General features: G+C 42.7%; 1 pseudogene; it reads left to right on the top strand.

Annotated features, from left to right (window-relative positions):
- Nucleotides 1–1,733: 1,733 nt before the first annotated feature.
- LOC147827517 (KHDC1-like protein pseudogene) lies at nt 1,734–2,461 on the top strand (annotated as a pseudogene).
- Nucleotides 2,462–12,134: the final 9,673 nt, after the last annotated feature.

Below are 12,134 nucleotides of genomic sequence, written 5' to 3'. Positions count from 1 at the left end.
CAATTCAGGGTTTACGGCAGAGAGGCATCTATGGCAAGCAGGCAGGCAAGAGCAAGCAAGGGATTTTAAAAGCATCTTTCTGCCCCTTTTATCTTATCAAGACTACTTAGGGCGGGTAGCACTCCACCCTTAATACTAGTGCCCTTGAGCCTAGTATTGCACCATGAATCATTTCCAGTGTCACACATTCTAGATCCAGCCACCTCTGAAAAAGCCCTGCCTCATCGCCTCATCCGAAAGAGGCTTTGGAAAGATAACACAAGCTATAACATTCCACCCATAGCTGCCCAAAGACCCATGCATATTTCTTTACACAAAAGGCATTTAGTCCATCACTAAGAGTTGCTCAAGTCCTAACAGTTTCAGCATTGCTGAAAAGTCCAAGTCCAAAGTCTCCCCTAAGATATAAGGCAAACTCTTAGGTTCAAGCCCCTATAAAAATGAAAAGCAAATTACAATTCCAACAATCAATGGCACAAGGCTGACATTAGCATTCCAAAAGTTACAAAAAGGGAGATAGCAAGGAATGGGAACAAAGCATGACCAAAAGCCAGCAGAGCAAACATTAAATCCCATAGTTCCACTTCCAGCATCCCCAGCCATCTGTGGCAACTTGTGAACAACAAAGGGCTCAGATGGCTCCGCCTCTATGACACTGCTGGTACTTGTAGCTCCCGTGGCTTCTCTCTTGTGCCAGCTCTGCTCCCTCCTTTCAGCCTTCCTGGGACCATCCACGTTTCTGGCTTCTCCGAACTTCTGAGGTCTCCAATGCACCTTTGGCTTCACACTCACAGACTCACACACCACCCTCTGAGGGCCCACTTCCTGGCCTCCCAGGCCTTCTTCTGAAATCTGGGTGGAAGCCTTCCTGACCCCACAACTCTTGCATTCTGCATGTGCCTAAAACCAGCTCCACATGTATGATGTCAGGGTCTGCTGCCAGCTGGAGCAGTAGACAGGCTTCCTTCTCTCTTGGCTGTAGGGGTAGAGTGCCTAATGAACCAAATCTTGAGGAACAACTTCCCTAGGCCACCACCATTCTAGAACATGGTGCTCTGGGGCTCTCTTCTTAAAACAAAGTCTTTCACTTTTGCAATTTTGGGATTGCACAGGGTGGAGTCCTACAGTTTTGTGTGGTGTCCTTAGGCTATCTTTTCTAGTCTTCTATTCGTTTTCAGCAATCAAGATCTCCCCTGCTCCATGTTTGTAGTCCACAGTTTTACTGGTGCTTCTTTTCTGGTCAAACGCACAATGTTTTAAATCATTTTGCTGACTTTTTCGCTCTTGATTGTCAAGATTGAACTGGCTAAAAACTCCCAACAGCTGCCATGCCACTGCCTCAACATTAAATTGTTTTGACAAAGAAAATCAAAAGGTTAAAAAACAATATGTCATTCATAAAATGTTGCAAATTTGATGATCATCCTGCCTCAACCTCCCAAGTGCTGGGATTACGGGCGTGAGCCACCACACCCAGCAGTCTCAACATTTAAAATGGAGCTGAGGCAGTGGTGGTGCGTGCTAGCACTCTGGAGGCTGAGGCAGGAGGATCCAGAACTCTAGGCTGTTTCCCCAGCCCTGGTGATATAGGGGAAAGAAATATATCTCCCCACCCAGTAGATATCAGATATACCGAGTTCATAGGACCCAGAATCGAAGATTGAATTCTAAGGAACTACGGAGGTTCACAGGAGGGAAATTTTGAGAGAGAGAGAGAACTTCTGAGAGACAGGAGGGGACCAGAAAGTGGGTTGCAAACAAGCACACTTCTCAAAGGAAGTTTCACAGAGCAAAATCAAGAGTTCCAGGAGCCATGGAGAGCAGCGCTGGCGGCGGCAGGCGCGCCTGGTGGATGGTGGCCTAGCACTTCCAGGCCCCGCTGGTCTTCTACGTGGACGCGGAGCAGGAGGAACGCGTGTTTGGCCGCGAGGACAGCGACCTTCGGCGCATCGAGCACAGCCACACGCTGATCCAGCTGGAGACCTGGGCCACGGCGGCGGGCCAGACGCGCGTCACGGTGGTGGGGCCCCCGGGGGCGCAGCGCTGGCTGTGGGGGCTGCTGGGCAGCGGGGAGCCGGGCGGCCAGGCCCGGGGCCACGCGATGCTGCAGCGCGTGCTCAGCCCCCCGCTGAGCTGGGCCGAGCTGGCCGCCGCCGGCCGGGAGCAGCATCAGGTGGGGGACATGTCCCCGGCCGCCTGAGTGCGGCTGTGGTCTTGCAGGTGCCTCGGGTCCTCCTGGTCCCGTGGCTCAGCTGCTTTGGCTTCTCCTGGAGCTCACTGTGCCCAGGACCAGGGCCCGAGTGAGTCCCCAGAGGCCGAGCTGGGAGAAGCAGACTGGGCTTGGATCCCGGCTCCTCCTGTGTGGGCAGCTCCAGGCCTGCGTCTGGGGCGAGAAGTCCCAGGGCAGGAGGACCGCTCTGCTGCCCTGACCCCCGATGACACCACACCAGCCCCTGACTGAAGCCTGAGAGCTGTGGAGTCGGCCTGGGCAGTAGAGCAAGTTGGAGGCCGGCCTGGGGTACACAGGAGACTTTGTCCCAAAAACTGAAAAAGTGTTCAAAGGGAGGGGATTGTGGAGGGGGAGAGGGTGGTGACTATAATGAAGATGTTATGTACGTGTACCAAGGCCTCATGATAAATGTAATCGTTATGTATTTGCATCATGTACTAATCAAAATAAAATTTATTCCCCCGCCCTTAAAAAAAAAAGTTGCAAATTTGCTCTTAAGAGGTGCCCTTAAATGGATACGGAAAAAAACCAGCTGCAGAAGGACAGAAAGGAGGCAAAAAAAAAAAAGAAAAAAGAAAAAAAATAGTGTATACCTAACTAGAGGTAAAAGGACATCGACATTTTGGCAAACTGTTGATGAAATGAATATTCATTATGATACTTATTTATTTCATATATTTTCCTATTTGAATAATTTTTAATTAAAGATGGCTTTAAAAATTAAAAAATAAAAAAAAAATAATAAACTTTTAAAATTTCTTCTGCAAGATTAATTAGCCCACTGCCCTTAATCTTAGTCTTAGGCAAAGGCTCTGGACATGAGAAAAATGCAGACAAATTTCCTACTGAGTCATAATGCATATCGTTTGAAGTCCAACAACCAATGCGATCCTTCCTTCTCAGCAGAAAGCTCCAAAACCAGGTCTTTAGCAGCAAGATTTCTATCAGCCTTCTGATCTTCTGGCAATTTTTTTTTTTTTTTTTTTTTTTTTGTACTGGGGATCGAACTTGGGTCCTTGTGCTTTTGAGGCAGGTGGCAGAACTACTGAGCTAAATCCCCAGCCCAAGCCTTCTGATCTTCTGAGCTTTGACAAGACCTTCCCATCAAGTACAGTTTAAGGCACTCCAGCTCTACTTTTTCAGCTGGCCTCTCTGAAGCTTTCCAAACTCTTCCTACAAGCCAGTCCAGAAGGCTCCTGAAACTCATGGTCAGGTATAATCACAGCAATGACCCCACTTCTTGTACCTTTACATAATCTCTCTTGGTTCTTATTTTTTTCCATTCCTCTGCCCTCCCTTCAACCCCTCCACCCCTCCCTGTTTACAAAGACTTAGTTTCTGTTTTTTCCTTTTCTCATATTAATTCCATTCCCTTATTTACTTTCTCCAATCCCTCCCATTTCCCCTTCCCTTTTGGACCTTTTCTTCCTGTTTCATATTGTCTATTATACCTTTTAATCCTTATTTACACTTTCAGTTTCTCACACCAGAGAAACTATTCTGTATTTACACATGTGTGTCCTATTTATTTCACTTAAAAACATCGCCTCAATGTGCATCCATATAGCTATAAATGTCTCTAATTTCTCCTTCTTTATGGCTGAGTAGTACTCCATTTTATTTTTTAAAAACACATTTTCTTTATCCAGTCTCCAGTTGATGGGCAATTGGGCTGTTTCCAAGTTTTAGCTATTACAAACTGTGTCACCGTGAACATGGGTGCATATATATCACTGTGGTATGATTCTTTTAATTCTTTGGGGAAGACAACCAGCAGGGGAATAGTTGGGTCAAATGGGACTTCCAGTCCTAGTTCTTTGAAGTATCTCCATATTGATTTCCACAGTGGTTGCACCAGTCTACACTCCCATGAAATCAACCAATAACAAATGCTGGCAGGGCTGTGGGGAAAGAGGAACCCTACTCCACTGCTGGTGGGAGTGTAGACTGGTGCAACCATTGTGGAAGTCACTATGGAGATACATTGAAAGACTAGATTTCATGATAGCAGCCATTCTTTCTGGGGTGAGGTGGAATCTCAGTGTTGTTTTCTTCTGCATCTCTTGAATGACCAGTGATGTTGAACATTTTTTCATATGTTTATTTGCTATTTCTACTTCTTTGTCTGAGAAATGTCTATTCATTTCAGATGCTCATTTTTGGATTGGGTCTTTAAATTTGGGAAGTTTGATTTTTGTAAGTTCTTTATAGATTTGAGATAGTAGACCTTTGTGAGGAACAGCAGGTGAAAATGTTTTTCCACGTTGTGGGTTGTCTCTTCACTCTGTGGTGGTTTCTCTTGCTGTGCAGGAGTTTTTTAGTAAGAAGAGATCCCACTTGTTTGTGCTAGTTCACAGGCATCTGAGGTTTTGTACATGACATCTTTTCCTCTGCCAATGTCTTCAAGAGTTCTACCTAACCTCTCTTCCAGCCAGTTTAGTGTTTCTGTTTTAATATTTAGATATTTAATCCATTTCAATTTTAGTTTAGTGCATGGTGAGAAAAATAGGCTTAGTTTTAATCTTTAGCAAGTTGAAACCTAATTTTTCCAGCACTATTTATTAAAGAGGCTATCTTTCCTCTTATGAGGCTGTTTGGGTCCTTTTTCAAAGATGAGGTGGCTGAGTGTATCTGGAGTTGTTTCTGCATCTTCTAATCTGTTCCACTGGTCCTCAGGTCTGTTTCTTTGCCAGTACCATGCTGTTTTTATCACAGTAGCTTTGCAGTATAGTTTCAAGTTGGGGATTGTGATACCCCCTACTTTGTCTTTATTGCCTATAATTGCTTTTGCTTTTCTAGGTCTCTTCTGGTTGCAAATGAATTTTTGGATTTTTTTCTCCAGGTATGTGAAGTATGCTGCCGGAATTTCAATTGGGATTGCATTGAATCTATATAGCAGTTTTGGAAGTATGTCCATTTTCACTATATTGGTTCTTCCTACCCAAGAGCAAGGGATGCCTTTGCATTTTCTGATATCCTCTTCGATCTCAAAAAAAAAAAAATCCAATTTTGAAGTTCCATTTTGCACTGCCAGTTACAATTTCCTCCTTGCTTATTTCAACCCTTAATCTTGAGGACCTTGAGTTGCCACATCATCTGGTTGGCTGTCTCATGTTTAATTAGCATGTTGATTTCATCAAAGGTATCTAGAGCATAAGTAAAGAGAAGCAAGATGCTGGAGCCTGAAAAAAGTATCACATTAAAAATTTTGAAATCAAATGCTAAAGAAAGCCAAAATTAGGAGATGTCTAACATTCCACCTGGTAGAAGGGAGTTTTTGGTTTAAAATAATCATGCAGATATGTTACTGGGTTGCTTGCTTCTAAAAGTAGCTCAGCAACTAAACCTTACCAGGTTCTGGGTTGCGTGCTTTTCCTTCTAGAGTAGATTCCAGGCTCTTCTTGCCTGGAACAAAGAATTGAACAAAAGGACAAAAAGCAGTGGCCAAGTTTATTCAAGAAAGTAAAAGTGAAGAGTAGGGGAGAAACTGCTTCTGCAAAGCTAGCTTTGACTGAGTAAAGAGAAAAAGAGGGAGAAAGCAAAAATAAAAGTACATGCTGCATCTGGGAAAACAGCATGGGCTTTTGTGGAATGTTAAGACAGCAAGCTTCTTCACTAAGTGCTCTTCATTGGTGTGCTTTTATAGTGTCCAAGTCTTGAGGAAACCCATGAGAACTTCTACAGACAGGCGCTGAGAGGCAGTGCTGGGATCCCGTGTCTCAGGCTGATATCAAGTGTAGGCCATAATATTGAAAACCTGCTTGAGTTCTTGAGAGAAGTCCACATGCAGGGCTTTGGGCATGAGTGGAGGATCTTGTAACAGGTCACACCTACTACCCCAGACAGCTTTGCCACACCCTATCTCCTATCTTCTTTTTTTTTTCCCTTCACCAAGTTTTTATTTTCCACATATCTTAATTCTAGGTCCCGGAGAAGCTGTGTTTTGTTTGCTAATCATTAACTTCTCTACTACTTTGGTTTTTAGAAAGTGATCAAGCTTTTAAATTTCATATAATGCCATTTGCTGATCTTTGGCGTTATTCCTTGTGCTGTCAGGCTTCTATTCCAGAAGTTCCTTCCTATGCTTTTGTCTTCCAATTTTAGTATATGTGCTGCTGAAGTGAGCATGTTTGTCTTCTAGAGTTTTATGTATTTATCTGTTAGTAGATTCACTGTTTTAACATCTAGGTCTTTGCTCCATTTTAATTTTTTTTTAGTATCTGGTGAGAAATACGGGTCTAGATTCATTCTTGTATGTGGATAACCAGTTTTTCCAGTACATTTTAACAAGATGCTATCTTTTCTCTAGTGTATGTTTTTGGTCCTTCTGTTAAGGATCAGATGACTAAATGTGCCTGGGGATTATTCTGCAACCCTGTTTTGTTCCATTTGTCAACATTTCTGTTTTTATGTCAATACCATGTTGTTCTATCACTGTAGCTTTGTAAGATAACTAGCAATCTGGGATTATGATATGTCCTGCTTTGGTCTTGTTGGTAACGATTGCTTTTGCTGTTCTGGGTCTCTTCTGGTTTCATATAACTTTAGTATTTTTTTCTAGTTCTATGAAGAATGCTGTTGGAAGTTTGAAGGAGATTCCATTAAATCTCCTTATCAATTTTGGTAATATGTCCATTTTGATAATTTTCGTTCTGCCTGTTCAGGAACAAGGGATGTCTTCCCATTTTCTAATGTTCTCTTCAATTGCTTTCTCTCTCTCTTTTTTTTTTTTTTTGTTACTGGGGATCAAGCTTGGGACCTTACACTTGTGAAGCAGGTGGTGGAACCACTGTGCTAATTCCGCAGCCCTTCTTCAGTTGCTTTCTTCAGGACTCTGTAATTTTCATTATGGAGATCTTTCACTCCTCGCTTAGGTTAATTCCTAAGTATTTAGGGGTTTGTTTGTTTTTTTTTAAATTTTAAGCTATTGGAAATAGGACTGCTCTCCTAGATTCTTTCTCAATGTATTCACAGTACAGGAATGCTGTTGATTTTTGTGTGTTGATGTTGTATCCTGGACACAGTCATTTCATGGCAATGGAAACACTCCTCAAGTCATGAAAGCTCTACAGCTATGAAGCCATGACTGAGATAATGATCAATCAGACCCTAGTCCTAGTTCTCAAATGGTGGCATCTTGGCTTGGTGGGAGGGCCAGCTTGATCCCCTTCCTTGTTAACCCTTCCCTCAAAGTCTGTCTCAAATCCCTACATTCTTCTCCACTTCCATTCTGTCTTAGTTACATTTCTCATTGTTGAGGCAAAATACCTGACACCACAAGTTAAAGGAGGAAAGGTTTATTTAGCTCACAGTATGTAGAGGATTCAGCCCATAGTGGGCTGGCTCTAAGGCCAGGTGGCAGAGGGAGGGGCATCACAGAAGAGAAACAATCCATGCATTTTAGTTACTTTTCTCTCACTGCTGAGACAAAATACCTGATACCCAAAGTTAAAGGAGGAAGGTTTATTCGGTTCAAAGTTTGTAGAGGTTTCAGTCCATAATCGGCTGGCTCCAAAGCAGGGTGGAAAAGAAGCAATAGTTCATGGCAGCAGAAGACAGCAAAGGCAACAAGGGACCTTCACAGTGTCCCCTCTGCCCCTTCCATCTTATTCAGACTACTTAGGGTGGGCAGCACTCACACCCTTAATCCTAGTGCCCTCGGGCTCAGCCCCACCATGAATCAATCACACACTCTAGATTCAGCTACCTTGGAAAAAGCATGAGGCTTTGGGGGGACATCCAACACAAGCCACAGCACCATGGCATGTCAGGGCAGACAGAAGGCAGCAAGTAGCAAGCGATGGCAGCAGCAGCAGCAGAAGCAGCAGCAGCCTCCCTTTCCCTTTTATCCCATACAGAGTTCCAGCCTTTTGGGTGGTGCCACCTACACCTGGAGTGGGCTTTCCCATTATTTACACCCAGAACTATGTGAAAAAAATCAGTGGATGAATTTAGTAATCACACACTTAATCTCAGTACTGCTCACCGTAGATTCAGCCACCTCTGAAAAACCCCACCTATGACTGCATGAAGTTGTGGGGGCAGATCTAGACACAAGCCATAACATATCCCTTAATCATGGAAGGGAATTTTAAATTTACTCTGAGGAGCTGGTTATGTTAGTCTATAAAATACACTGATAACAGGTGATTATAGGAAAAAGAACACATGGTATACATACCTAAGGCACTAAAGCATGGGAGAGAAGGCTTGAGTACTCAGGAAAAGGGAGGAGGTGCAGCCTCGGGAGGGTGTGGGGAGGATCTGATTAGCAAGCGGGGTTGTCATTATGCATATGCAGTTTTCCAGTAGCCAGCATCTATGTTAATATCTGCGGCAGCTGTGAGATGCCAACCTCTTCTTCCCAGAAAAAGGCCTTTCCTAGGGGGAAGGGGAAAATACAAGATAAATCCTCTGTATGCATGTGTTATTTACTTATATAGACACATTTACATTTCTTTTTATAATAGGACAACTTTTAGATCCCTTCTCTTACTGAGAGAGGTGTGAAGTTTCTCTAAATAATTAACTGGAGGAACATTTTGCTTTCCCCCTGTCACCACAGCATCCATAATCATCTCTTGTCTACTATTTGTAGGTGTGAGGAACAAAAGAGGAGTCCAAAATAACATGTTTTGCCAGTTATTAAATGAAGAAAACTTCATTTTACATACATATACAGCTTAATGAAAAGAATTCGTGTGTAATACATTTTTAATCATTTGTTGGCTCTCAAACGCAAAATGATCCCACAGAGCAATGACATTTTATGGTTACACATTGTGTACATACCTGGCCACCTGGCCTTCTGTTTCCAAAAAGAAGCTTACAGTATTTCTAGGTTTCATGGCCTATGCCCAATGATTTCAGAAATGTGAAATTTGTTAAAGATCCTCTCTCGTTGAGCTGAGATCTGATTTAGATTAGAACTCATCTTTCATAAATTTCTTTCATAAATTCCTCATATCATGAAAGCCCCTGAGGAAGCAGTGACCACCTGAAGGAAACAAGAAATAGTTTTGAAATAACGATGTGCTCAAGTAACCGCCAAGAAAAATGCTAATAAGCATATGCATGGTATAAATAAGGCAATAATACATCAGCTAGGGTTCAGTAGAGAAAAAGATTTAATACAAAACAGTGATTTATTAGGTAGGCTTACGATGGCCACGTATAGAACTGGGTGTGAAAAAGTCCAAAATGGCTGTCTGTGTGTGATGAAGGACCAGAAGGTTGGGTCAAAGGTCAAAGGCCTGGAGCTCACTGCAGAGTCCAGTGTGAGTCTGTGTCAGAAAGGTCGAAGTTGGAAGGCTGAAAGTCCCTTTTACCCTCCATTTTCTGTAGCTATCTCCTTGGCTTACTTATAAGCAGCTACTCCAGTCTGTCAGTTATTCTATCTTAACTAATATTTTCTCAACTTTGAAAATGCTTTCATTCACTCTCTTTCCCAACTGTTAACTACCCTTTCTTACCTGTTGTTTCTCATTTCAGCCTCTGTTTAGTTCTTTGTACTTACAAATTTTATCATTTCATTTTCACGTTTTCTTAAATTTATTTTACCTACTTACAGTGTAAGTTCTGTCAGAAACAGGAGTCAAATACTCTATCTTGGTTTTTTTTTTTGGTACCGGGGATCGAACTCGGGACCTTGCACTTTTGAGGCAGGTGGTGGCACCACTGAGCTAAATCCCCGGCCCTTCTCTCTTGCACATTCTTTTTACCCAGCTGCCTCTTCACTATCCCTAGTACATTTATTAAATAATAATTGCTGAAAAAAAGTTCTGGTGAATTAATGCAATGTAAAATACTTCTAGAAGTAAGATTACTGGGGAGGAGAAAGTACATCTATTTCGATGATACTGAAAGGATGGAGGAGAGGATAAATATACATCTATAGAGAGGTTTGCATCTTTGGGGCAGGAAGTTATCCCAAAGCTTTGATTCTTTCTCTGAACTAGGAAAATAAGCTCCCTGCCTAAAATTAATGCATTGATGATGGACCAGGAGGTATGAAGACAGCTACTGCAATTTGAATACTAGAAGGAATGCAGAGAATACTGGAGGAAATGTACAAGGAATGCAAAGTATTGGAGGGTCTCACTCTAGAATAACCTCAATTAGCAAAATTGACATATTTTCTCCAGCACTGCTCAGCAGTGTAGGCATTCAGGAGGAATCAGCTTCCTTGAAACAGTGTTTGAAGTTTGAAAAACAAATCAGAAGAAAGTTTAAAAGGGTTAGAAACTTGAAAGCAATAGTGACAATGAGTCAGGTGATCTAACGTATCTCTGATTGAGTGGATAAAGAAGTAAAGTCAAAAGCACGCTAATAGCTTATAACAAAAATGAGAGTGGAGGGAGTAAATGACTTCACGTAGCTGAGGAGTGGTTGTAGGACTCTCCATGTGAAACAGATTATGAAAAGACACAGTTAAGGATGGAGAAATAGGATAGACAGAGATGGATGGAAGTGATTCCACACATCCAATGAGTTGGGGAGAATGTGTAGGGTAGGATAAGACCTTATAAGCAGAATTCCCTCCAAGATCTTTCAAGACCCATTAGCATCTTAACTTCTTAAAGTGTGTCGTGTCTTGAAGGATGCTTCAAATATTTTATGGAATGTGTCATAACCCCAAGATTCGTTTGGTGGTAGTAAAACAAGGCCACTGTGATCTTACGAGTGATTCGTCAAGTCAACTTCACTTGAATAAGAAATGCCTAGCAGATTAGTACAGCTCTGGGCGTGTCTATGGGTGATTTTCAGGCTGCAAACTGAGGAGGGAAGACCCACCCAGATGTGGGTGGCATCAAGCAATAGGTTAGTAGCCTGGACAGAACAAAAGAGAAAGGAGAAAGGAATTTTCCTTTCTTCTCTTTTGAAGGAGCTCCAGCCTCTGCCGTTGCTGTTGGGCATTTATCTCCAGTTCCTTGACTCTGCAGTGAGCTCCAGGCCTTCAGTCTTTCACCCAATCCTTCAGCCCTCCGGAGCGCAGACGGCCATTTCGCACCCTTCCACCTCGGATTCCGCTGGTGTCCACTGGGACTCTTCAGCTTCTGATCCCGTAAGCCTACCTCGCAAATCCTTTATATAGTCATGTACGTACTTTTTATGTTAAATCTGCTCCTCTATGAGCCCTAACTAATACAGCCCCCTTAGGCGCCATTCGCAATCCATGTATCTCAACAGCTTCCACGTGACTCGGGGGAAAGTGAGATTGCAAAACCGATCGCGCCCGCTCAGAACATTATCTCCTCAGTGCTATTTCAAGACTGTGTTTAATCAGCTGGTCTCTGGGTCTGTGCTGCCTCCTCTGAAAACTGGATCTGACGGCTTAAACATTCCTCACCTCTACGCAGAACATACTAACAAGAATCATTTACATCTTTATGTTATTTACCTCAATCAACAAATGTTTATTAACAAAATGAAGCTGTGCCAGGTATGACTTTACAGTTACGCAGACTGGCAAAAGGACAAACCAGGACATAATTCTTAGCGGAATTAGAGCAGGCAGGTGACTATTAGATGACAACATTAAGCATAATAGCAAGTACATGTGCATAATGATTTATAAATCAAGTCACATAATTTAGCTTCTTTGTTCTCACAACAAAACCTGTGAGGTGTCTTTAGTCCTTATTTTACAGGTGAGAAAACTGTGCTTTCAAGATTTCAGTAACTTCTCTATATGTAGACACGTCGTTTTTCCCCGCCTTGATTTTGCAATAACTGTACTTTGAGGGGAAGTGTGTTATGTTGCTAGCGCAGCCTACTCATCAGGATGGTGCCAGGGGTAGGATCTCAGCCATGCTTAGTTGACCACTTCGTACTCCAAGAACGGAGAGATATATAGATGGGCCCAGAGGAGAGAGTGCATTTTCTACCCTAGCTCCACAAGGTG

Source organism: Heterocephalus glaber, unplaced genomic scaffold (assembly GCF_053883595.1).
Source record: "Heterocephalus glaber isolate CG9 unplaced genomic scaffold, H.glaber_assembly_v1.0 deba00001444, whole genome shotgun sequence".
NCBI lineage: Eukaryota > Metazoa > Chordata > Mammalia > Rodentia > Bathyergidae > Heterocephalus > Heterocephalus glaber.
This window is presented reverse-complemented; position numbering and strand designations above follow the sequence as displayed.